A 26,847-nucleotide genomic window follows, 5' to 3' on the forward strand; every position below is an offset into this window, starting at 1 on the left:
GTGCAACATACTCAACCTTTTACTTAACTGCCTCCTAAGAAAATGAGAAAGTCTATGATAATTACACATCAAGCCCTTTTCGCATTAATTAAGAACGTAAGTTGAGGGTATAATGGCACAATGACATTATACAGAGGCAATAATCTAACACTTCAAATATCAAGTAGTATTGATAAAAGCAGAAACTGAGAACTGTTATCTAAGCTCAATATACTGTCTTGTCCTCTTCTGAAGTGTATTTAGTAACACTGGTAGAAAACATCATGAATCATGATTTCTCTTCACATAATATTATTGGTTCCAAATACATACTTTTCACTGTTAATAATCATATTATTTTTGCTATAATATACTGGTATCTTTCATACTTGTGTTTTAAATAACATTATAAAAAAGTCATTTAATATATCAAAACCCAAACTGTCTCCATTATATCAATATGATGCAAAAAAAAAAAATCAAAACTTTCATGATTGTCTATGGGTTATTTACTTTATACATTTATGATCATACCCCAAGTATTTTCTACAGGTGAATAATAATAATAAAAAAATCCTCCTTAAAGCTTTTCCTTATTTGAAATGCCATTTAGGAATTTAGAAGCAAACACTATTGAACGTCGGAAATTGCTGTCATCTGTACTCACAGTTGAGCAGTCACCCGAGGATCCTCAAGCGCAGGCTGGACTTGTCCTGGAAGTAGAGGGTTGAATTCCATTAGCAGAGCAGGCTAGTAGGAGTGTCAAGGGCCAGTACTACCCTTCCCAGCCCATCTTAATTGCAGGCACACTGATTCTGGAATCCTACAGCACTAACAATAGAAACCACACTAGGTTGTTTTCCTAATTCCTATGAAATGAGTCAGTAGGTCAAACAACTTACCCACTCTGGAGAGAGAACAATCCCTCCAACTACACTCCCTGTTTTCAGTAGCCTTCAGTTCCCTTTCTCTGCGTCTGGATAAAAGCACTCCCAATAATCTTTTGGACCACTGGGTCCAAAAGGAGACCCATTATGGAGATCATCAGGAATTTGGGATAGTTTTTCTTTTCCTTAGGAGGCAAAAGATCCAGATAGGAGGGACGTGTAGATGAAGTTTCTTCACTCAGAACGGGTCAGCAGTAACTTCTCCATTGAGACCATGCAGTCATCTATTTCCTTTACACAAAAGGATGGTATTATGTTTAAAAATAATGTAGAAAAGCAGTACCCATACCTCTAAAAGTCCCCCGCAAACCACTTCCTTCTATAAAATACCCCTTCCTTCTTAAAAGATCCAGTTGCCAAAAGATTGAATAATTATTCAATTAATCCACATTCTTAAAAAACCCTCAGGGTCCTCTGAGGTCCTGCGGTTCCACACACCGTGTTATATGAAGCTGAAGTATGTAAAAGCTTGCTAGCAGTCTTTATATTCATGACTCAAGATGATGAACACTGTTTTAGCAGTCATCTTCAGAAACTACCACCTACTCACCGAGGATAACACTTCTTGAGTTAACGACCTTCTGCATAGGAAATCACCAGCTACTGGCAATGGATCCATAATTCCAAGAACTCACCCATGCAGGCAAATACAGGGACGTACAGCTCTAAATAAGAGTCGAGAGATCTGCTGTGACAGTTCTTCAGTAGCAGACCAGAGACACTTTTGCTTTCTGTATCCACAGTACTTTTCTTTTTAAAGACAAGGTTTCGTTTTGATCTTGAGAAATTCTGACTGATCAAACCACCAACTGAAAACCTGCCATTATAAGCGAGGGATTTCACAACGCTCATTCCAAAAAACCGTGGCTATTCATTTCTGGAAGTGATTCACTTCAGAAGAATCAGTTTGTTGGGGGTGGAGGGAGCGTTAACTTTTAGGAGCCAGCCCGCTCTGGAGCCGGCAGGGCCACCACGTGCCGTGCTGACCCCATATGGCTTCCTCTGTCACCCTCTCTCCACATGACTTGCAAGGACCAGCTTCCTGTTGTAACTCCCTTGGCAGAAGAACCCTCCTTGGTCTCTGTGCCCCCCCTGATCAAGCCCTCGGCTCTGAGGATCATTTTCACATAAATCTAGAGGGCAGTAGCAGCATTCTCCACCTGTCAGCATTCAGTGGCTGGTGAGTAACTAGCATATGGGGACCCACTTCCTGTGAGTATTTCCAAAAGACTTTATGATATTTCCTTTAAAAGAAAAAAGTGGGGAAGACAACTACTCAGAGAGGAAAAGCAACTCTGACGAGCAAAGCTGAAAGCATGCAAGGACATCACTATTTACCAGACACGCCGAGTTTTAATTTGGTTTCTCAACCCTGTGTAATTAAGACAGCCAAAGAGAACAGCATTTGGGGGTGGGGGGGTATCTCACAAATGCTTAGACCTTCTGTGAGCGTGACCAGAAAAGTAATTTTAAGATTCAAGTGAACCAATCTGAAGCTGGTTAGAGCATTAACCCTTCCAGGAAAGAGAGGTTTTTTGTTTGTTTGTTTGTTTTTCTTCTTTCTTTTTTGGTACTCAAATTTCTAATAAGGAAATAATCTTCCCTATTAAACACCATAAAACACAGCCTCTACTGCCATCCCTGGGTTTGTGAAAAGAAAGCATTTTTCAGATTTGTCTGTAACAGGAACAGAAAAGTAAGACATGGTCACATTTATAGACAGCGGCCCACGTGGTGTCCACACCAAGGCTCCCTTCAAAACTGTCCACTAAGGGCCAAGATATGATATTTTTGTATTTCTCTTGGCTTTAGCCAAACTTGTTAACTTTATGACACAGAAAATAGAACTTTTTGACTACTGGGCAAAACAAGTATGAAAAACTGCTTTTATTTCACTCTAAAAAGAGTATCAATGGTGACAGCTCATTTTTTAAGTAGAACAGCACAGGTGCAGCTAACAGGGCAGTCTTTAAAGCCTGCCCTTCACTTCCAGGCTATGAGGGTGCTTCCCTCCTGGTGGAACCATGGGCACAGGGAGCTGAGAAAAGGAGGGCAGGGAAAACACATCCTTGACCTCAAGGGGAGCTGCAGAAGAAGAACCCAAACCTACCCCTGCATTTGTTCCACGGTATTATTAGGCTCTGAATTTAAAACATGGTAACATGTGGCCACCTGCACCCAGACTCCCCCATTTCTCATACTTAGATAAAGATATATATAAAATATAATAAAACTATCTGCTCTAGAAGAAAATTTTCACTAGTGTGACTTTTTTAGTTTTTACCACACTGCTATTTTTTATATCATAGGAAAGAATAAAGAGTTATAGAAATCATTTTTGAGATATAAATATAATTTTCAAATTGAGGATGAGTAAAACTAGCATCTATAACTGGAGGTAAGAATTTAACTTAAATCAACTACACATCACAATCATCCCCTCTGACCTCACCCTTGAAACCTTATGAATCTAACAGAAAGGAATATTCCACTGTAGTCCTCAACAAACAGGAACTCCACACCGAGAATAACTTTAAATATTTACAACTTTAAAAAATCCGGTCAATACTGAATTTGGTGGAAGAAAAAGCACTGATTAGAGGCCTGACAACTACTCAACTGCTGAACTCGCTCATTTCCTCTCTTGCTAAAAGGAAGCTCCCTCTCCCACTGAGTCACGGGAACCATGCTCATAGCTCTCAATGCCACCTCTGCGCGCTCTGTGCCCACTTCAGACTGATTAACAGGATAAAGTTCCTCTTTAGTCCGGGGTGCCAATGCAGAGGTGTCACAAAGAGAAAGGAAAAGAAGAGAGAAACCACCAAAAGGTCATAAACAGATGCTTGGGGGAAGCACAGGGCTCAGACCTAACACTCATGGCAGCTGCAAAGATACTACTCTCCTTTAGAAATGCTTCTTCATTTGGGGGCCATTTCTGAGAACCCAGGCCTTGCTGTCCTTTGCTGTGCACTGTGTACACTGTTCAAGTGTATAGAATCCACCTTCCCCAAATAAAATAAAACCCTCAAACGTTCTTCATGTTTAACATTTACTCAAAGTTTTCTTTTAAACAACAGAAAGGAACACACTCTCATGTGGCACTTTAATAGACAGGAGGAAGAGTGGCCTCACACTGGAAAGGCACCAGACCTCAGGGAAGTCCAAAGGCCCTGTGTTCAAGTTCGGGCTCTTCCTTTTGCTGATTTGCCCTTGGGAAGATGACCCAACCTCTGTAAACCTGCTTAATCATGGGTGATAACAGGGAGCTGAGACAGGGCTGGCTTGGGCACTGCCCAGCTAAGCTTCACAGCAACCCTACAGGTAAGTTCTATTATTATCCCCATCCTACAGATAAGGAAAGGAGGCCTAGGGAGCTTAAGGACTTGCCCAGGGTTGCACAATCAGTAGGTGGTGGAGCCAGGATTCAAAGCCAGGAAACTTAACCTTGACCAGTGTGCTCCAAAGCCTGCCATCCGTAGAACCGCCAGTTATAACCAGCAAGGGTACCCAGTAAGTATAACAGCACTTAGGGAATGACTTTCTAAAGCTGCAAAGCTGCTACAACTAAGGAAGATTTTTAAACAGGTCACATGCAAATATACTCACTTTCTTCAAGATTATTTTGTAATAACTAAGTACTAATAACTCTAAAACTACCACATTAGTTTGTCCTCTGAAAACAGTTTGAACTAATTTGCAAACTACTCATTTGCACAATCTGTGATACTGAGTTTTTCAGGTAAAAGAGATTCAGAGATTCTGTTTTCAATTAAGGAGGGTAAGTGAGGCTCCTGGCAAAGCCAGCTCCCTGCCTGGTGAAGTCCTGCTGTGTCACAGCCCCCAGTGGTTATGAACACATGGGGCACCCCGAGGACTCAGAGATCCATCACTCATGTGATGTGTGTGTAATACTAATCCTCAGAAATGTGTTAGTTATCAGTTTTTCTCCACTACAAGTTCTTAGGCTTTAAGATGAAAAGAAAGAGGAAAAAGTCTTTTTCTTCCCGTGTATTTATTTTTATTCAAGGAAAAATGAGGCCTCAGTTAAGTTCTACCTATGGTGAACATAGCTAAAGTTCTACATAACTCCCTTTCTCTCTTAACTTGCTCATACACATCCTTTAAATGTTAAAGCAAACTGTCCTTCCCAAGTGCTTGTAGAGTCATAGGAAGAAATCTACATCAGATGCCACCTTAGCGACCTCCTGGGACTCACTGACCATTCAATCTTCAAGAAAAAAAGTCATTTCTTATAGGATCTTCTAACCTTTTCAATGTTATTTACTCCACACTTGGGTTTGGCCTTATTATTTTTACTTAGAATTTTTGGTAGAACACTTGCCTACAGCGTGAGCAAGACCTCAGGTTCAATCCATAGCACCACAAATAAAATAATGACGATGATAATAAAAAATAGAAAAGAGAGAAAATACTTTTTAGTGTTCTATATCATGTTGAGTCACGCCAAAACACCTAAAAATGTATTCTTAAACTCAAAGGTATTTGTTAACAAGAAAAATCAGGGAAAGAAAGTATCATTTAAGAGAGCAAAGCAATTGTATAAATTGAAAATTTATGTACGTTGAATTTATAGGCTGACACTTTCCCCCCAAAGATTTATTTGGTGTGAAAAGTTACTTCCTGTACTATAATCATAAAATCAAATGTTATTTACTCCTGTCATAACCATTCACACACTTCCTGTCATAAAAACTTGAACCTGGCTGGAATACTAAATAAAACATTCAAAACCTACAGGTAGGAGGTGACTTAACGTAGATATATTAAGTTCATAATCCACTCTAATAAAGAGGTGAATCACCCACCCTTGGGAAAACCAGCACTAATGCTTTATCACTGTAGCTGACTAATTCCACAAATGGCCCACAGAATGCACTTGACCCTGAGCTCAGTCCATGGTTTTGTGGAGGCTTTCAAGGATGCCTCCCAGGGTAGTGTGTGGACTGAGCTGCAATATACTTGCAGAGTCCATGGCCCAGAGTTAATATTATGAGGATTTAAAGACTTCTGTAGTGTCGATGTGCATATTTAAAATGCACATGCACATTTTTCTCTGATGCCTGCCTACTTTTTAAAGAAAACAGGCTTCCTAGGCTTCTGTGTGTGTGTCAGTGAGAAAAGCTGAGCCAGTGTATACAACCAATGATAGAAGAAAACGTGCTTGAACAGATTTGTTTACAAAACAGGGCCCAGCAAAGTCTGTCTCTTAGTGCCACAGCAGTATCCATCCAGCAAAACAAACACACAAACACACAGGAGCCCAGGGAGCAGCTCTTCCTTCTGACATAGGTGTGGTTCACCTGGGCAGTGTGCTACAATACAGTCATGTGGCTCTGGCTTGCACTGGGAATATACTACACATTCCAGTTTATAATACACATACACAGCCACACACCTGTTTACAGTACAATAGTTTCAACTCTCCTTCCTCTGTGGCATTAGTCTCAAAGTTATGTCTGCAGCACTAGTCTCTTCTCCATCTTTAACACACTTCTATCTGACTAGGAAAGTCCCTTTAAGCTCATCAAGAAACAAGAAAACATATATTTATTTATTTTACCTTTACTGTACAGCCGTCCAACCAGGCTTGAGAATCCAAACCCTGGAGACTGCCTTCACTGAGCCAAGCCAACCTGCCACCCAGTCTAGCCGCACTTGTCAATGTCTGCCGCTTCTGTCTTCTCTCCCATTCCTACTTCCTATAATCATTTCAGACCTCTGTCACTTTATTCCTGGGTAGTTGTGACAATGAGCAAATGTGTGGTAGAAGATGCGCTAGGTGGTAGAAGACTGGTTCTAGGCCCAGCTCTGCCACAAGACTTGTAACCTCCAAGGGGGTTACATTAATTCCCATGGGCCCCAGTGTTCTCCCCCCACAGCATAATAACCCACTTTTAAAAGGCCCCACTGTATCAAGATCCTTGCTGACATAACATGCATATATACACTTGTGTATATATTAAATGTTTTTTTGTTTTCTACAAATATTCCTTCAATCAAAAGTTCAAGAAGGGCTATTTTGAGGAAGATTTAATGGGATATGTAACGCAAAACCTCAAATGAATTCTGACTTAACTAAAGACAACTCTGGAATATAAAGTGTGATTGTTGAAAGCTTGCTTTTTCTAGTGACTACAACCTAATCTAAAAAAATAAATTAGTCTCCCATGCCAGGAAGAAACCCAAGGAGGCATGCCTTGAGGAGACTCAGCGTTAAGTCAGTAAATTCTGAGGCACTCATTGTAAGTGATCAGAACACTCTCAGCGAGCCTCATTCCCCAAGAGGCCCTCTCTGATACTGTAAGACGGCTCCCCCTTTGAAAAACAAATGTATTACTCCTTGTTGAGAAAAATCCAGAGCTGTGATCCACATGCTATAGTTCTGAATCCTTTTCATGTCCTTTGTATAGCTTGATCAGTGCAAAATTCACCTGTAAACATATGTGAAAGCCTTTCTGGGATTTAGAAATCTGAAACTGGAGCCTGAGGGAGCAGAAGTGAGATGCCAAGGAAGAGGTGGCTACTTGGCAATTTGGAACTTTTAACCATGATTCCAAAAGATTTTTAACACAGCACTGGCTTTCCAAAAAAGAACTGTGTAGCCCTGACCCACAGGCAGTATAATGATGCTGTTGAAGTGTCTATTAACCATGGCCACCGATAATGGTATTCTCCCTTTGCAGACTGAACAGTCACTGAATGTGCACACAGCTAGGGCAGAGTGGGACTGCCTTTCCATTTAGTCCCTAGAAGCAGTGAAGCCTGTGCTTGAGACGCTCTGGGTGGAATGCTTGTTTTGGAGACCATTCAGCGGACAGCATTGGGTTTCCTCCATTTAACCAGGTCACCCAGGCATGGAATGCACAGCTCTGCCAGACAGGGAGCGTTGTGGATGCCTGAGAAACAACAGCTTGCCCGGGCTACTGAAGAGAGGCCATGGTTTCCTTTTTCTCTGCTTTGAATGGCAGCCTTGACGTCACAACAGCTAGGAACTACTAGAGGGACAAATAACAAGGCACAAGCCAAAAGGGCCTTGCTCTTGTTGCAGTGGCAGGGCCCTTTTAATCTTGTTCTGATACCTTCTGTGGCTGCAGTGTCGGCATGAGTGGAGATGAAGGCCTGGAGCTTACACATAAAGGCAGTCTCTGGGCTGGTGAAATAGACCTTTGGCTAGTGCTAATTGCCTTCGAAACCTGGATCAATGACAGTTCCTGAATTAAACTTGTTTCAGACAGCACAGACTTCCCAGGGAATGCTTGTGGGATTTTGCTGATGGTTCAGTCACTGGCACTTTCCCTGAAGGCTAAACTTCCTGTATTTAAAAGCAGATCTCTTTTAAGAGCGTTGGCACATAAGCATCCTGGAAACACAGGAGCTCATGAAAGCAGGCAGTCTTTGCAGGACTAGGATAGAAACATCCTTTAAGAGGTTTTATAATTTAAGTTTGAGCACATGAACATGTGCATTAGCACCCAACTGCAGGTGTCTGAACAAATGGGTGAGCGATGCTGGATGCTGGCAGGCTCCCCTCACCCTTGTCCACCGTTGAGTTGCCTGTATAAGTCACCAGAGCAGTTTGAAAAGTATGATTACAAAGTATGTTTACAAATTATTTTTGGCTACATGAGTGACAGATAATTTATTTCCATTACAAATGCAATGCTAACCCTAGGCATCCTGACAATCTGCGGACTGGATCTCAAAGTTTCATAGGAACAGAAAAGAACTTTCTGTTGCCACATATGTGCTCTAAGTCTATCTTTGGGGCACTAGAAACTTTCACAAAACCCAAACCCACAGTGCTCAGGGTTCTTTGGGACAACTTCTACTGAAAAACCAGAGGTTGAAAGGGATGTCTGTGAGGACTCATGCGCGCCATGCTGGAGGAGCGGGGATAGAGCACAACATACCCAGAGGCCGTAGAAGCACCTGCTCTCACTTCTGTGCTCTTTCAAGAAGTTCAGTGAAAGGAACGAGGCTTCTGAGATACTTGGCCCCTTTTATCAGCTCTTTCCTATCTTAATTAAATGAGCACTCCCAAATCACTTTTTCCTAAGGTCATCATGTCAATCTTGCTTCATGAGAATGATCTGCTATTGATACTTACACACTTTCGAAACAAAAGAAGATAAAATTCTTATCCAAGACTCTTTCTTACAAGGCCTACAACAGAGTATTACCCTTCTGCTGTTTCCAGGTGCTCATGTCAACCCATGTCCTCTATAGGTATCTGGGGCCTACAGGTGTTTGGCCTTTGGATTCACATGATTTTACCTAGGTAGATAGCAGCAAACCACTGTCCTGTTCCTGCTATCTAAAAAGATCCGAGTATGTTCAGCGATTAAACAATAGAGAAGGTAAAGCAAAAATGACCTTTTTTTTTGTTGTTATACTCAAGAGGTTAAACTTATTCTAGCCCTATTTGGCTATTATATTCAAGAGGCAAGTTACTGTAGCCAAACCCTTGTTTTTATTTTATAAGAGCTTTTTACAGTTTAAGAACTATAATTAAGTTTCCTCTGAACTGATTTATTAAACCTAAGTTTTCAAGAAGAGAATGATGGGATTTCTCAAACTATTATGTTTTCAGAGGGGGGACAACTTGCTTTTATTGTTCTAGTATAAGGTAAGACAGTAAGGGGGAAAAATGTTTTTAATCTGTATTCTGATTAGTATTTTTTAATGTTCAAATTCTTAGTTATAAACTGTAGTAAACAAGCAGACATTCATTAAGAAGCAACTGCTGAAAGGGAGATATTTCAAAGAGCGGAAAAAAAAAATAAAACATGATGTGATTAAAACCCTACACACGTCTTTACTCCAAGGCAAACACTGTGGCCATCTGGGTGTTCAGAAGGTGCCAACCATGGTTGGGATCTAGATTTGATTCATGTCATAAAGCAAGCAACATATTTAATATGTGAAGACCAGAAGTCCTAGAACCCCATGGAAAAGATGGTGGTGACATATACTGGTAATATTAAAATGAAAGGTTTATTTTAAAATTATTTAAATATGCTGATTGAGAGCTGGGATTGTGGCTCCGTGGCAGAGTGCTTGCCTCGTGTGTGTGAGGCAATGGGTTCAATTCTCAGCACCACATATAAATTTTTTTTTTAAAAAAAGGCCATTAACAACTAAAAAATTATAAATAAAAGAATGAATAAATAAATAGGCTGATCGATTACAAACCTCGACACATAATGCTCTAATGTTTCACCCTTCATGAGAAATGCTGCAAAGATCATTTTCAGCTTTAACAAGTTCCTGCTCTAATTTTCTCTTCATTTGTAACTCCTTTTGGATCTTAGTGCTAGCTGCTTTTAGTCAGAAGAACCAAAAAAGATGAGATTTGTTCCTAGGGGACCCAAAGTCAGACCCTGAGAATTTATACCCTGGACATGCAACCTTTACTGAAAGCTCTGCTTTCTCTTGCTTTCCTGGGGACTGAGAAGAGCCTGAGTTCCATAATCCTCTTTTCGAGTGACAGGAAATAGGAAATGTGCTGTGCCAAGCCACTTCCAGCACACATGGAGGGCTTGGGCAAGCTGACCTGCTGTCCAGGGCCCCTCACCAGGGCAGCCTGGTGGCTTTCCTTACATCACATGTTCTCTTACTGCCAGTTCTGCATGAACACAGGCTCAAACCCATCTCCAGGCTGAGGACACTGAAGAGATTTTCCTGTGAATTTTCTTTCAGAACTGACAGGCATTGTAAATGCCACATAAATGAGCTCTCCCTGTACCAATACCTCTTTTGTACATGGCAGAGATAATTATATTCTAGATCAACTTACTTGTAAAAAAAATGATTTTTAGAAAGTTTTTTTCCTTCTCTTTCTCATGCCCCACCCAAGGCATCATCTAATCTTATAATTCACACATGAGAAATTTGTTTGCAGGGTCTGTCACTTGAGTGTGTTAGGGAAACTACCTATCTACTTATCTATCCTTTATGTACTTGACAAAAACAAAACAAAACCCGCTATGGTACCAATTTCCAAGGGTGACTGCACAGTAGACCACTTTACAGAACCAAGTCTTTCTGCCTGTGACGTTACCCCTCGTAGGTAACAATAGAAGAGCCACACTGCCCTGGGCTTGTGGATGTGCGCGTAGCTGACAGGTGCCAGGATCCCTGGGCTCACCGAGACGCAGGCCTGGCAGTGGGTGAGCCTTCCACTCCTGACTGTCATCACTGCTGCTGCTGCTGTCTGCGGCCTGTCTCTTCCGCTCCTCTGCACGCTTCATGAAGGTGTGATGGAAGGAGGGAGAGGCAGGGGAAAGGCAAGGTAGGAGGCAGGGGACAGAAAGAACGGAGAAGGAGGGAAGGAGGAAGGCACAGAAAGGCAGAGCAGCCACTACACTGGTTCTAGTAAACAGGAGTACTTTTGCAGTTTCATCGGTTTTTCATCCCTACAGTTTAAATTTCTATGGAAACTCATCAAAACTTGTCATAACCCATGACCCTTTAACATTAAAATAAAATCCTTATTTATGGCAGAGAGGCATAGAAATAATGAATGATCCACTCCTAGGCCTTTCTTGTTTTACCTGCCCAGCACCCACCACAGCAGCCAGGTTCTGCACTGCCCCATCAAGTTCTCTGGTGTGAACACAGGACCGTGTGTAGGAGCTGTGATACATATTCAGCATTTTTTCCATTTTTATTCATTCAACATGTCTTGTAAACACAAAGCTCAGACTTTAACTTTGGATATATTTTGCAAAGGAAGAATTCATTCGTAAGCAATTCTCCTCATTTTTACCATCTATATATACAGAGGTTTCTGGTAATGACACTTTTCAATTGGGAGTCACTTTATTACCAGTGAGCAGGGTCACTAAGATAGGTCATGTCACTGAGGGAGGATGCTCATGAATCCCCGGAATCCAGGTTCTGGGGGAAACGTAATATGCAAAGGGTTCTTCGTCAAACCACATATGCTATAACGTCAGAGACTAGGGCAACCACGCCAAAAAGACCTCAGAGGTCAATGAGTCCCATGTCCTCCCTATCCAGATTTTAGAGCCAGATCAGAGGTCAAGGGACCTGCCCAGGCCTCCTGGCTTCTTGGCTTGTATTCTTTCCCTAGCAAAACCAACAGCACTTTACAATCACAGAAATCATTAGTCATTAATTAATCATTAAAACTGTAAGAAATCATTAATCCTTGCAACAAACAACCCATTACTGCATTTCAGGTAAGGAACTGGAGGTAGAAAGTGGTGACTTGACTGGCCCAAGCTTACACAGTTCGTCACTTAATCAGGCACAGTGGTGGTGTGCAACTGTAATCCCAGCAACTCAGGAGGCTGAGGCAGGAGGAACCCAAGTTCATGGTCAGCCTGGACAACTTAGTGAGACCTGTCTCAAAATAAACAAAAACTTAAAGGAGAGAAAAAAAAAAAGGCTTGGACTTGAAGACTCCTGGGCCAGGCCAATGTCACATGGTTTAGCAAATCTCAGCAACTGACTGTCATCAATGAAATGGGATCAATGTCACCTGTCTTCTCACAACTACCTAATGCTCCTCTGTCAAGGTAGTGGAACATAAACTTCTACCATCTGTGGCTGTCCTGGGAATCATGAGAATCAACGGCAAGAATGCATGCTCTCTAGAATCCTGATACTAGGTGTCTCCTATGATGACCCTCCCTCAAGGATCCAAACCACACCAGGCCACTCAGCTTCCATTCTGCTGAAACTCCTCTCTCAGTTATGTTTCTCAATCAACCCATCAGAATGTATCATTGGCTGAGGGACGAGTCTGTCTAGCAATCTTCTGGTGAGAAAGGTGATAAACCACTGCCCACACTCTCTGTCCTCAAGCAATTTATAACTCATGAAATTCTTCTTTCTTTTCCTGGATATTTACATCTTTTCCTTGACCAATGTGGCTTTTTCATAAATGCAGGACGCTAATTCCATCATACAGCAAGAAGGACAGGAAGGTGCCAATTCAGGTGGCTGAGCTAGTTCACCTGGGTCCTGGCCTGAATCACTACAGTGTCACCAAAATGTCACCTCCCCATTACACCCTCCCAGTGGCAGTTAGCTGAGAGCTGCAGACTCAGGGAAGGATACATGCATTCCAGCTTTGTCTGCAAGAGACCTTGTAAGCCCAGCTGCAGCTGTAGCTGCAGCCTTGCAGCCACAGCACAGGCTTCACCCTTTGGCACACCCTGGTGAGAGATAGGATCGGGGGCCAGCAGTCCATGACCTAATCCTAGTGCCCACATGAATTTGTTAAAGGCCCTCAGAGAAAAATCATGTTTTCCCTGGCTGGGGCTTGGCATCCTTGCTTTAAAAAGGATTCTTCAGTATTTACTGCAGTAAAATTAAGTACTTTCAAATTTCTGCCAGATCCCCTGGAGATATATGGTTTATTAACAAAAAACAAATGTGACACTTGAAAGACATGCCCACTCACTGGGTGGCTGCAGGCAAGAACATAAACTGGCAGACTCCATTTTCAATGAGTGCAGAGTGGGCACCAGGTAGGGAGGACGTGCCCCATGAGGACTGAGGCTGGGCTCAGCAGCAAGACTAGGTACCATGGAGACAAAGCCCTCTGCTGGGTTCAAGGTAGAAAAACTTAAAATGTGATCTCAAATGTCTGAACTTTTAAAGCTGAAGGACCTGGGGTAAGCCAAGAATTTAAAGAATGGCAATTCCACACGGGAGCAAGGACACAGCTTTTAGAAGCTGACCCCATGGATTCAAATCCCAGGTCCACCTTTATGAGCTATGGTTTCCTCATCTGTAAATCATGAACAAACAGAACATACTTCTCACAGATTGGCTGAAGATTAGAACAGTTAACAAAGGCAAAGTAGGTACTCAGTAAACATTAGCTAATAGCTAAAAGCTAACGAAGCACTATAATAAAATATAATAATTACATGCCCTATGCGTTTCATTTGACAAAACAAATTTATCTACATGGTTTCATCTGGATCTCACAAAACTCCCTGAAATAGATACTAATCTGAATACTTAACCTTCACCCCACACTTTTCTCCATTTTCTTAGAAGCTCCTATTCTCATTTCTTCCCTTGTATGTCACATTTCAGCAAAGTGACTGTGCAGATATGCAAACAAACACATTTAAGAAATAAAATGTAATCCCTGTTTATAAAACAAAACAAAACCTGTAAGTGATGGGTTAACAGCAGTCAAGAAACAGCTAGAGAGAGAATGCATCAGACACTGCCGACGTGCTGATACTACCACCCCAGAACTCTTCCCAGAATCAGACTGAGCAGCCACCTGCTACTCAACAATGCTCCTGGATTTCTCAGACATCCCAAGCTCAGCATATCTAAAGCACAGCACTTTGCTTTTCTCTCCCTCTTCCCATAAGTAAGATAGTGTATAGATTGGAACATGGTCATATACTAGAAAATTACAGCCATGTAGATGAAGGAACTGCACCTATACCAACAACACAGAGGAATTTCACAAATGTAATGTGGAGAACAAATCTCAAGCTACTAAAAGTCCACAATATAGAATAAAACTATTTTTACATATCTCAAAGTATCTTTAGCAATGCATATTTATGTGATAAAAATATTTTCCTTAAAGATCAAGAAAATTATAAATAAATTAAAAATTTTATATAGTAGGGAAAAGCAGGAGAATGATAGAATCTATAATGTGCAAATTCTTAGATAGGTAGTGGTTTGCTGACATACATTTTTGAATTATGCTTTACGGTCCATGTTACCTCGAGCGTCCACTTATATGTTACCTATGATCTTCTGTATGTATATACCAAATATAAATTACAAAGAATTGCTGCTCACAAAATTTGTACTGAAAGTAACTCATATTTGAAAACAATGAACTGAGAAAAGAAAAAAAAGTAACTCTTGCTTAATAATATGAGGAAATTAATTATACTAATCAATTGGTGATACAATATCATTACTTTAGCAAGGATGAATAAAACATAATAAGTGAATCAACAACAACAAAAAATGACCAGGTTCACAGATCAGAACAAGTGTATTTAATTCAGAATCTTCCCCCTATTTTGCAAGGCTTTCTTTCTTAAAAGCAAAATTAACTGGTGCTACTTGCTCAGTATTATTTGGCAGATGGACTTGGACTGCTGGTCTTGGCCCTCTGGAGGCCAAGGCCGCCCGCCCAGAAGCCCTGGTGCCCTGGTGTAAGCCAGTCCCTAAGCTACTCTTCTTTCTTCCATTAGCACTGACTGCAGAGGTTTGCTACAGCAAAACCTCTGTTCCTTTTAGAACATCTCAGTTGCAATTCTTAAAATGAATACAGTATCTGAGGTGATTTTAAAGGAAGTGGCCGAGCTCAAAAAACAAAACAAAACAAAACAAAACAAAACAAAAAAACCCACCAGGCATGATGTGCCTTGTTTATCGATCTGTTTGAACAGGCATTAACAAAAAAGGGCCGTATATTTCTTCTCCTTTTTATGTAAGAGTTGGATCTATGTGAATGGCCAGGGAGGAGGAGATAGTTTGGTTTAGATTTGGCATGTGGTTTAGGAGAAGAAATGTCTTTGTAGCTGGTCCTAAATATTATGGTAACTTGGACTGAGTTAGTCTCCAAGGGAGAAGTTGCCACATGTTAAAACAGAAGCGACTGGGCTTGGCAAGGCAGGGAATGAAAGAATTACAATTAAAGCAACACTATCTCCATCATGGCAGATCAGCTTCCTGGGAGAGCCACCGAGCAAATGGCTTCCTCTTCCCTCCACATTTGACCAAATCAAGCACCGTCTTTTCAAATCTGTCTTCACCATATTCGAATGAACATCAAATGGTGAAGTTAATTTATAATGAATTCTTAAAGAGAAATCTCTCTCCCTCCTTACTAATAAATAAATTTTAAAATCCAGAATAAAATTCAAAAAGAGGGGCACCAGCAAATATTCTGTCTGAGTTTGGGAAAGTTAGGAGGGAACGTTTTCCAATGTATTAATTTTATAGCTCCATGAAATAAGATTGCCTTCCGTTTGGCTACATATGCTACCACCTCTCATTTAAATGTTTACAAATTACATTCCAACTGCATCGGTTTCACTATTTTGAGTGGTCATTACCAATCATGAGTGGCCTTGCTCTGAAGCTTCTCAAAGCCCACAAAGGTGGCCATCAGGCATAAAACAGGCTGGTAATGAGTTCTTACTAAAGTTTCTGCAAGGCTTTGGTTTGGATATCAATTTCAAGGTGATTCACACTGATAATGATGGAGTTTATAGCTACTTTGGTCATTATAAAAGGCAGCATAAATGAAACAGAATAATTATGTACACAGACCCATGTATTCATGTATTTAAGGAAACACATGAGCCTAGCAACTATTCTTCTTCTAGACCATGCCATCTTTTTTACAGGGAAAAGAAATTCACATTATTTACTGTAGCTCTGCTAGGAATCATCTTCACATTACTTGCACAATTAAAGATAAGAATATAAGGAAAGTAGAGAGTAAACACTGAATGCCACCTAATTCTGATTTACATTTTTTTGGTCAAACTTTAATAATAATTTATCATTTCCCAGAGGAAAAAATAAGCTTATATCACAGTACTGAAGAGAATTATCATTGATATCCAGTTATGAGAATAAAAAAAATGAATTTAAGGGTAAAAAAATGCTACAAAATATAAACAATACAAATTTCAGTTTATATGGCTCCCTGTGTATTGTCATATATTTTGTTTTAAAAGCAAGGAGATATGTTTATGAAATTGGTGACAAAATAAAGTAGGAGGATGGGTGTGTGAGGAGAAGTAATGAGATGATTTTGGAATAACAAAAGGAGAGAGAACTTCAGGAATGTTTTAAAAAATATATAATCTGAGGATTTCGTCAAAGCACTGGTATCACTTAGGTGTTATCTTGAGAAGTACAGGAGCTAAGATGGATCCGGCTGTGGGACGGAGCTGTGGAGAGGCCTCACCCGGGCTGCTCCTGGGAAGGAGAGCTAATGGCAGGGCATAGAACTCCCTGACTGCAGCCCAGGCAGGTGCGCTCAACTTGAAGAATGGATAGAAAAACGTCCTCAAGAGGACATACAATCAATTAATAAGTACATGAAAAAATGCTCACCATCGCTAGCAGTCAGAGAAATGCAAATCAAAACCACCCTAAGATACCATCTCACTCCAGTAAGATTGGCAGCCATTAGGAAGTCCAACAACAACAAGTGCTGGAGAGGATGCGGGGAAAAGGGAACACTTGTTCATTGTTGGTGGGACTGCAAATTGGTGCAGCCAATTTGGAAAGCAGTATGGAGATTTCTTGGAAAGCTGGGAATGGAACCACCATTTGACCCAGCTATTCCCCTTCTCGGTCTATTCCCTAAAGACCTAATAAGAGCATGCTACAGGGACACTGCTACATCGATGTTCATAGCAGCACAATTCACGATAGCAAGATTGTGGAACCAACCTAGATGCCCTTCAATAGATGAATGGATAAAAAAAATGTGGCATTTATACACAATGGAGTATTACTCTGCATTAAAAAATGACAAAATCATAGAATTTGGAGGGAAATGGATGGCATTAGAGCAGATTATGCTAAGTGAAGCTAGCCAATCCCTAAAAAACAAATGCCAAATGACTGCTTTGATATAAGGGGAGTAACCAAGATCAGGGTAGGGACGAAGAGCTTGAGAAGAAGATTAACATTAAACAGGGATGAGAGGTGGGAGGGAAAAGGAGTGAGAAGGGAAATCGCATGGAAATGGAAGGTGATCCTCAGGGTTTTACAAAATTACATATAAGAGGAAATGAGGGGTAAGAGAAGAATAATACAAGTGGAAGAAATGATTTACAGTAGAGGGGGGTAGAGAGAGAAAAGGGGAGGGGAGGGGAGGGGAGGGGAGGGAAGGGGGATAGTAGAGAATAGGATAGACAGCAGAATACATCAGACACTAGAATGGCAATATGTAAATCAATGGAAGTGTAACTGATGTGACACAGCAATCTGTATACGGGGTAAAAATGGGAGTTCATAACCCACTTGAATCAAACTGTGAAATATGATATATTAAGAACTATGTAATGTTTTGAACAACCAACAATAAAAAAAAAAGAAATTCTTTTACCCAAGAAAAAAAAAAAAAAAAGAAAAATGTCCTCAAACTGTAGCTTGAGGGCTAAATCCCCACGAGTCCATAGTGTCCTCACAGGTCTGTGCACTCTCCCTGGCCCTGCAGTGAATTACAGAAGGGATGTGGTGTTCCAACACACAGCCATTTGGACATGACCACAGAAGGCACGACGAGCCCATCAGTCACTCTACACACACACTGATAACGTACCAGGCACTGCGTCTGATAGAAGTGAACCCAGTGAGCAAAGTCCATACCCTCACGGAGCCTGGCTCTACCAGGCAAGAGCAGTGGGCTCCAGGAGGTACACCGGGGCATAGCACTGGCTTAGGAGTCATTCCCATGAGGTTGAAACTCCTTGTTCTGCTACTTAGCCTGGAAATGTTATGTAACTCCCCAATCACTGCTTGCTTTATATAACACGGGGAGGGATCAGCCTACCTTCTTTGGGCTGTTGAGAAGACTCAAGGAGATGTTTACAAAGCACCTGTAATGATACCTGGCACACAACAGACCTAATAAATGCCAGAGAACCAAGGGACACAAATGAACTTTGCTATCTTCTTCCCCCAAAAATGTGAGACAAGAAGCCAACCCACATTACCACTCTGTCCTATTACTACCTGAATCTGGGCATTAGATGACCACTAGTGTCAGCCACAGGAAAGTGCAGTGACCAAAACACACCTCAGCAGGAGGCCTACAATGCTGCTGTAATAAGAATGTTGTTTTTTAAGGAGAGAAGTAGCAGTGGGCAGCCTCTTCAAAAATAACTTACAGCGTTTTCTTTAACACATTATTGCACCATAATGAATGTTCTGGACATAGCTCCAAAGGGAGAGATGGACACCCTAAGCTGAGCAGTAGCAGAGTGGTATAGTTAGGAGCACAACCTCTGCAGCCACACTGCCTGAGTCCCCTCCCCACCCAGTCCCTGCTCTGCAGTGAAGACCACACTGCCTATTGGGTATCAGTGTTTAAAAATCTATAAAATGGGGATTATGTTATTATGTTAGTCCCTATTTCATTGGGTAGTTCTAAGAATTAAAATTACTAACACCTGTAAACTTAATTACAACAATCTTTGACAGATAGCAAAAATTCTGTATTAGTAATGATGATGCATGGCAAACCCAGTAATGTTATTACCTTGCTGATAAAAACATGGGACACAAATAGTAAGAAATCAACTGAACTACACCAGAGGACCCTCACACTTTCTCTTGGCTCTCTTGCCAACTTTCTGCATCACTGTGGGCATACCATGTCCCTTCTAATTTCACTTTTCTCATCTACACAACAAGCAATATACAGGTACACGGAGAATGCGTGGAGAAGTGGACACAGCCGTTTGCTAGTACAAGTTAGGCATCTCTAATCTAAAAATGTAAAATGTCATTTTTTTTGAGCACCATGTTGGAGTTTCAAATTGGAGATATTCGAGAGGGTTACAGTCTATACAAGTATCCCCAAACTGAAGGAACCTGAAACCTGAAACACTTCTTGTCATAGGCATTTCAGATAAGGGACAGTCAACTGTACATAATTCAAATTTCTACATCTTCTTATCTGTATGAGTCAAGATTCTCCAGAATGGAACCAATGGTGTGTGTGTGTGTGTGTGTGTGTGTGTGTGTGTGTGTGTGTCTATGTAGAAAGGGGGGGAGATAACATTTATCTTATAAGGAATCCACCTGGCTCATCTGATTACGGGGACTAGAAAGCCTAAAATCTGCAGGGCATGCCAGAAACCCAGGAGAGCTGACACTGCAATCGTGAGTCTGGAGGCAGAATTCCTTCCTCCTCATAGGACTTCTGTCTTCTCCTAAGGCCTTCAACTGACTAGGGAAGGTAATCTGCTTTACTCAAAGTCTATTAAATGTTAACCTCATTTTTGAAACACCTGCATAGAAACATCTAGCCAAATATCTGGGTAGCATGACCAAGCTGGGCTGAAACAAAATCAGCCATCACACTGTTTTTTCAAAAGAAGAGGTACTGAGGACAAAGACTTTTGACCATAAAGAAACTTCACTTCCTGTTTCAGATAATATTTGGGGTCAGAGAGTCTAGTGAAGTGCACTTTCCTTAGAGGTGAATTCAAAGTCTGCAGAATGCTTCAAACCAGCATCCAGAGGATGCTGATTCTGGGCAGTAGGATGAGCCACTGGGAGGATGCATACAGTCCCCAGGAAAGACAAGGGGCAGAACCAGGGTCCATGCACAGTGCTGTGAGTGTCAGGTAGATAACAGGAAAGGTGGGTTGTAAAGCCAGGAGAGCACCCCCAGCTAAAATGGCTGCCCAGTCCACTGTCCTGTCACAGTGGACTCCATCCCAGTATGCCCATGCCACTCCATCCCAGGCAGTTCCAATGTCCCACGACTCTCTAGGCAGTTCCCATGTCCCACCTCTTGCATCTCTCTAGCTTCTCCACACCCATAGTGTCCACTCATTCAGGTGTGGCTCCCCTCCTACCTGCATTATCAGGACATTCTGCAGACTCCCCACTTCTGGCCATTCACTGACCATGCTACCCACACGGGGACATCAGGCTGGGCTTCTTCAGGGAAAGCCCACTGCAACTCCTGAACCATACTCTTCAACTGCTCCCCAGGGATTTATTAGGCTGAGATCATTTAGTCTCTGACATTTAAGGTCCTCCCAGAGCTCACCTCTGCACACATCTGCCATCTATCTGATTGTCTTCTTAGTCACTTCTACACATTGCTGCCCAGCAACTCCAGGTCAGTAACTGCCCGTTCTGAATGCCAGTGCTTCCTGTCCCTATGGATGCCTCCGCTCAGGTCTCCTTGGTCAGGGACATTCTCTCCCAGGTTTTCAACTACCTTTCTTCCAATGTCTGCTTCGAATGTTCCTTATCCATGTGGCATTTCTACATCTTCCTGCTACAGATTCGATTTCCTTTCTACAAACTTGTGTCAGGCATTAACTTTTTCTTCTACCTTTTATTATACATTTATCCCCTCCTCTGCCCGCATTCTAATTATTTCCTCTGTTCACAGAACCTTAGCTTCACGCTCTCAAGGGCAGTGTCAGCTCCTGGTCCACAGGTCCTGTTGTGGAAAGGCATGCAGGTCCACCTATGGACCCCAGACTCCTGCTGTGCACTAGCCTTCCCTGTCTGCAGTCACGCAGCACGGGCTTCCAATGGTGCCCAGCACTGAGCCACACTCAAGTGAGGTCATCCACAAGGAATGCCAACTAAGCCATAGGATAGAAATTCTGTCTGTCTGGAATGTAACAAAGGGAGATGAGAAGATGCCTTCTCCCCTACATCCAGAGATGCAAGATACCTTCAAGTTCACTATCTCTGCAAGCACTATACATCTTAGCATGTAAAGTATTTAGTGTGACACAAGTACCTCTTTTCTTTTTGGTGTATGTGGGTACTGGTATTTGAATCCTGGGGCGTTCTGCCACTGCACTACATCCCCAGCCCTGCCCCCATTTTTTAACTTTAAAATAAGACGTCACTAAATTGCTGAGGCTGACCTTCAACTGTGATCCTCCTGCCTCAGCCTCTTGAGTTGCTGAGATTACAGGCAGGTACCACCAGGCCTGAAACGAGTACCCAATTTAAACTTTCCAGGTGTGGTGGCACAAATCTTTAATCCCAGCAACTTGGAAGGCTGAGAAAGGAGGATCTCAAGTTGGAGGCCAGCCTTGGCAATTTAGCAAAACCCTATCTTAAAGGAAAAAATAAAAAGGGCTGAGGATGTAGCTCATTGGTAAAAAGTACCATGGGTTTAATTCCCAGTATTGAAATTTTTTTTTTTTCAAAAAATAATCTCCCTTGGAGAATACAAAGTTATTCTAATAATGTCCAAAACCTTTTTGGACCTCATATTTTATGTAGCCATGATTTCTTTTTATGGAACGAAAGCCTTTCAGTGGATTGAGAATTAGAATTTCAGAAATAAATCCTAGTCTCCTCAACCTTAAAATAAAGAAATTTTTGAGGGCATTCATTTCCAAAATTCTATTATAAAAGCTACATTAAAAATCATGAATACAATTTGTATTTTCCTACCAAGGCTTAAAATTTGACTTTCACACCAGCTGGTTCTAGGAACACCCCGGTACTGACCTCTGCTGTGGCACCTGTCAGCCAGCCTGCAGTGTTACTTCCATATATGTAATCTGTTCCACTACATGGCATGCTCCTGGAATGACACATCCATGAGCTGCACACGCCCAAGCGAGGTACTTACTCCTGGGATGGAGCAGATGGCCCATGGAACGCTGACAAGAATCAGTGACTTGCCAGGTGCAGTGGCACACGTAATCCCAGAGACTCAGGAGGCTAAGGCAGGACGACTGCAAGTTCGAGACCAACCTCAGCAACTTAGTGAGGCCCTAAGGACTTAGGGAGACGCTGTCTCAAAATAAAAAATAAAAAATGGCTGGGGATGTACCTCAGTGGTTAAGCAACCCTAGGTTCAATCACCAGTTTAAAAAAAAAATCATCAGTGACTTAACTCTGTGGTTGGGTCATCTATCTTATCCATCAGAGCTTACTGTTGGATCCTCCTTCCTCCTTCCTGCCTGGAGGACCAAGTTTCCCACTATTGTGGATTAACAGAGAAGATGGAAGACTCTTAAAGCTACAGCAGATGTAAACTTCTCAATGAGTTCCTGGAAGAGGGAGTATCATGGTGGTGAAGTAAATTCTTCCCAGCCAACACTCACTGGCATGTCTGTCTGTCTCCTGCCATGTGAGTTAACGGTATTACTTCAGAATCACACTTTAGTTTATTTAGTACTCTTGAAATAAACACAAAAGGAAAAACTGAATCCCTTTAATCATATCTTTAAAAAAGACAGTCAAAAATCTACTTAAATATCTAACATTATTTCATGAAAGGAAATAAAAATGCCAGGAAGACCTGCCTATTCAGCACTGTGCCCTTCACCAAGGGAAACCCACATCTCCAGTGTCATCAGTCACACAAATGGAGCGCCAACATCTTCAGAAACCTGCACATGCCTGTCCCAGACTCAAAACAAGTATATCTATGTTTCCAAGAAAGTTCATTACAAGTTGGTAAAAAATTGGGAAAAAGGGTTCTAAATGAAATCATACAGAACTCTCACATTTTGTTTCACATAGATTGTAATGGGTTTAAGTAATATCACATTTCCACATCATGAACAGGAGTTCTATGATCTGGCATATTGTGGCAAGTTCATACTATTGCCTGGGAGCTAGCAGAGTATGGAGAGACTCTCAATCATTTTAGATGACTCCATATTTTACAGAAGTATATAAAAACTGAAATTAAAAATATCCAAAAATTTTAGAATGTTTCAGTTCCAATACAGTTTTTATGGAAGACAAAGCATTACTTCATATTCTCGTAACTAGCTAATTCTAAAAACAGCACATATTTATTCCATTGATGGGGAAACTGAGGAAAGAAAACTTTTTTCATTTTGCTAAGAGAATTCTACTTCTCAAAAGCAATTAAGACATGGCCCTAAGCTGGCTAAATTCTCCTGTAACATATTCTCATGAGACAGTGGCTAAAAGGCTTATTGCTTAACTGAAGAATAAACAATGTGAATTATTCCGGTGATTGGTTCGAGAAGCTGCAGCATAGCACCGAGCAACTTGGACATCTGTTCACATCCTTGCCCAGGTTCTCCCCTGAGATGGCAGTATGTATTGTAAATTAACAGGTACCCTTGATTTTGTAAGAATAATATTCCTGTACACCCCCACACGGACTGTACACAACCATATGCTGCCATCTTCCAATTGTACCCAGAGGAATGTGAAAATCTTTCCATGAAAAAGTAAAATCAATAAAAGTAAAGCTCCTCACTTTCCCTGCCAATAGTGTCCTCGGTAACAAAAGGGACAGAGACAGCAACACAGAGATTACAATACTCTCAGACCTAATTCAAGTGGAATTCTAAATGGATAAATGCACGTTATAAACTTTTTGTCACAAGTGCCATGCATGCTTATGTTACTATTCATTCTGAGACAGGCAGATCTTCAATGACCTTCTGGGTCACTGACTAGGGAGAAAGCTGGCTATAAAAAAGAGTGGGAGAAAAATAGGGGGGGGTGTGTGCTTCCTTCCACCCCAGACCCCCTACTGCCTTGAATGAAAGAAGACAGATGGCGGCCACCTTCCCCTTTAATTAGGAGGGGCAGCTCACAAGGGAACAGCCCTGCGCACTTGGCACCATCTTTAATAAGACTGTTTCGATAGTAATGCTCTGCTCACTCACCCTTGCCTCAAACTGCTCTTGATCTTTAATTTACAAACTGAATCTCTGTAAATTTAAAAAATAGCTTTGGCCATACCAGTATATTAAAATTAAAAAAATAATTAAAGACGTTTGCTGAATTAATAATTTAGGGACATTCAAATGAAACACAGCTACTCTAGGTCCTATCACCACGACTTTGAGATACAAGGTGAATCCCTCTGACACTGACACTCTAACTTAAATCCACACAACATTCCACACTGGATTTAGAAGACCCCTGCTTCTACTTCTTGATTCTGCACCAAGTCATGCTGCCGCTCCTTCTACCTTCACAATATTATTATTCAAACAGGAAAAAATTCAAGAACAGTCTGTGGCAAAATCAGTCTGCTTTATAAGGAAAGATAAGTTAATTATAAATCACAAAGACTCTGCATTTCTATTTTTTTTGCATTTTCAAAACCACGGAACTTTGTATTAAAAATTATAGAAGGCATGTAACATCTCCGGAGACAGGATCAGCACAAAAAACAAAGAGAATGGAAGCCGGCCGAGTGTCATATTTAGGCTGGGGCTAACGAACATCTGTGTAGGTGAGAAGCCTCTTATTTATCTTCTAAAGACAAATGAACACTTTCCATCAATCTACAATTCACAAAACTTTCTGACATAAAGCTCAGTTTCTGCTGACTTAGATCTCTATACATTTTGTCCCATCTTTAGGTTAAGTGTTTTTCCCCATCATCATTATATAATGTATATTCCCTCTGCTCCTTTCTTTTTCCTAACAGGTTATTTAATTCCAGCCTCCTGCCCGTGACCCCTTGGCACCTGGCTTCAGCACAATTTACACTTGGGGCCCCTCTGCCTTCACATCTGCCCCGGGGACAGGTATCCTTGCTGCTTCCAAATGGAAATCAGAGTGGCAAACTGGGGCAGTGTTGATAAGGAGTTCCTGGCCATAAAACAGTCTTGACAGTGTCCCTGCCATTTATCTAATGACACAGTTCTTGGGTTATTTAAAAAAAAAGGAAAGAAAAAAAACTTTGTTTTCTCCTTGATAATACATTTCAGTCTCTTGCTATCTATAAAAAGCAAGCCAGCATGCTAGATGTGGGAAAAGAGAGAAAAGATAAAAGAAGTCATTAGCTATTTAACAAACTCCATTTCTCACTTTCCAATGAAGGGGGAAAAACTTGGCATTTGCCAGATATTAAATGTCTAACAACGTTAGCAAGAAAAAACACGCAGAAGACTAACAAAGAAACAAACAAAACTTACTTTGCGTTCCAGCACCGTGAGCAGATTGGGCATAAAATGACGGCAATTCCTTCCTCAAGGCCCCTGCTTTCGTTTTAAAAGCTCAGTGTGTTCTCACACCCAGGTTTGCCCTGGGACTCAGCGCCTGCGCTTTTGCAGATGCCCCAAGTTCACAGTTCATCTCAGAGACACTGCAGATTCTTCTGGGGACCAGGAATCCCTGGGGCAGACTAAGACGACCTCTGGGTGCCACGTGGCACCACTGCTGTTGTTACTACACTGACACACACACCCAGGACACCCACTTGTTACCTCTGGAACCCTGCGGCCAGCAGATGACTGCTATCACGAATGCCCAGAGACTCAAGTCTCTGGCATTCTCAGATTCAAGGTTGGAAAACGCATTAAGACAAGAGCCACGCAGTCAGCAGTATTCTGCGCCATTAACTTTCTTGTTTACGCCTGTCCAAATAAGAACCAAAGGTATAAAACTCAAGGGACTATCTCACTATTGGTTGTGACTGCTATGTGCTGTGCTTTGAAAAGACTGGGTCCCATCTTGCCCTCTCAAGGTACTTTTAAGAACTTTAGATCAGAAGTATTCTTATTTCCTTCGTATGCGGGGGTCAAAAAAAAAAAAAAACAAAACAGAAAAATCAACTAAAGACAGAAAAAAAAAATCAAAACCCCAAGACAGTTCTGCTTAAAGATGTTAAGCAGTACTAAATCTCATCTATTTTTTTTTATCTTAAAACACACAACACACATATAAATGTGAAGTTTGTTTTGAAAAATTACTTCATCCATGTACTGTCCAGCTCATAAAAACAAACCTTCTTTTCCAGCAAAACGGGACACTTTGACCTTGTTTACTGCAGTGTTTTGAAACTGCTGTCTCGTAACTCCTGACATCACTGGCTGCACATTAGCACCTTTCGGGCTGCTGGCCGCACATGCTGCTACCCCACTCTTCATGCCCACGGCAAACACCCACACAACAGTAAGGACGGTAGCATTAGCCATGAGCCCACAAAACTCATCTCCCTGGCCACTTTTACAGGAGAACAAAAGCACTATACAACTGATACTTTTTAAGCCCCAGCATCCAAACCTAGTCCCAGCCATTCTTTCTCCTGACCCTCCCCCTGCCCAAGAGACAGACTTCCTTGTTCACCACTCACCATGACTGGCAAGAATTCCTGCCACACAGCTTTCCTCACAGAGGATCTCGACCTACTTTTCAACAATAAAGAACTCCCTCAAACTTTTCTAAAGGAGAATTTGTTTTATTA

General features: G+C 41.5%; 1 long non-coding RNA gene across 1 annotated transcript in view; it reads right to left on the reverse strand.

Moving 5' to 3' along the window:
* Positions 1-497: 497 nt before the first annotated feature.
* LOC308643213 overlaps positions 498-26,847 on the reverse strand; it is a 155,675-nt gene continuing 129,325 nt past the window's right edge. The window contains exon 6 of the long non-coding RNA XR_014020730.1: positions 498-692. This is a non-coding gene — a long non-coding RNA (uncharacterized lncRNA). The remainder of the gene's footprint in view (positions 693-26,847) is intronic.

This window comes from Spermophilus citellus (genome assembly GCF_964194105.1).
Source record: "Spermophilus citellus genome assembly, chromosome: 3".
Lineage (NCBI taxonomy): Eukaryota > Metazoa > Chordata > Mammalia > Rodentia > Sciuridae > Spermophilus > Spermophilus citellus.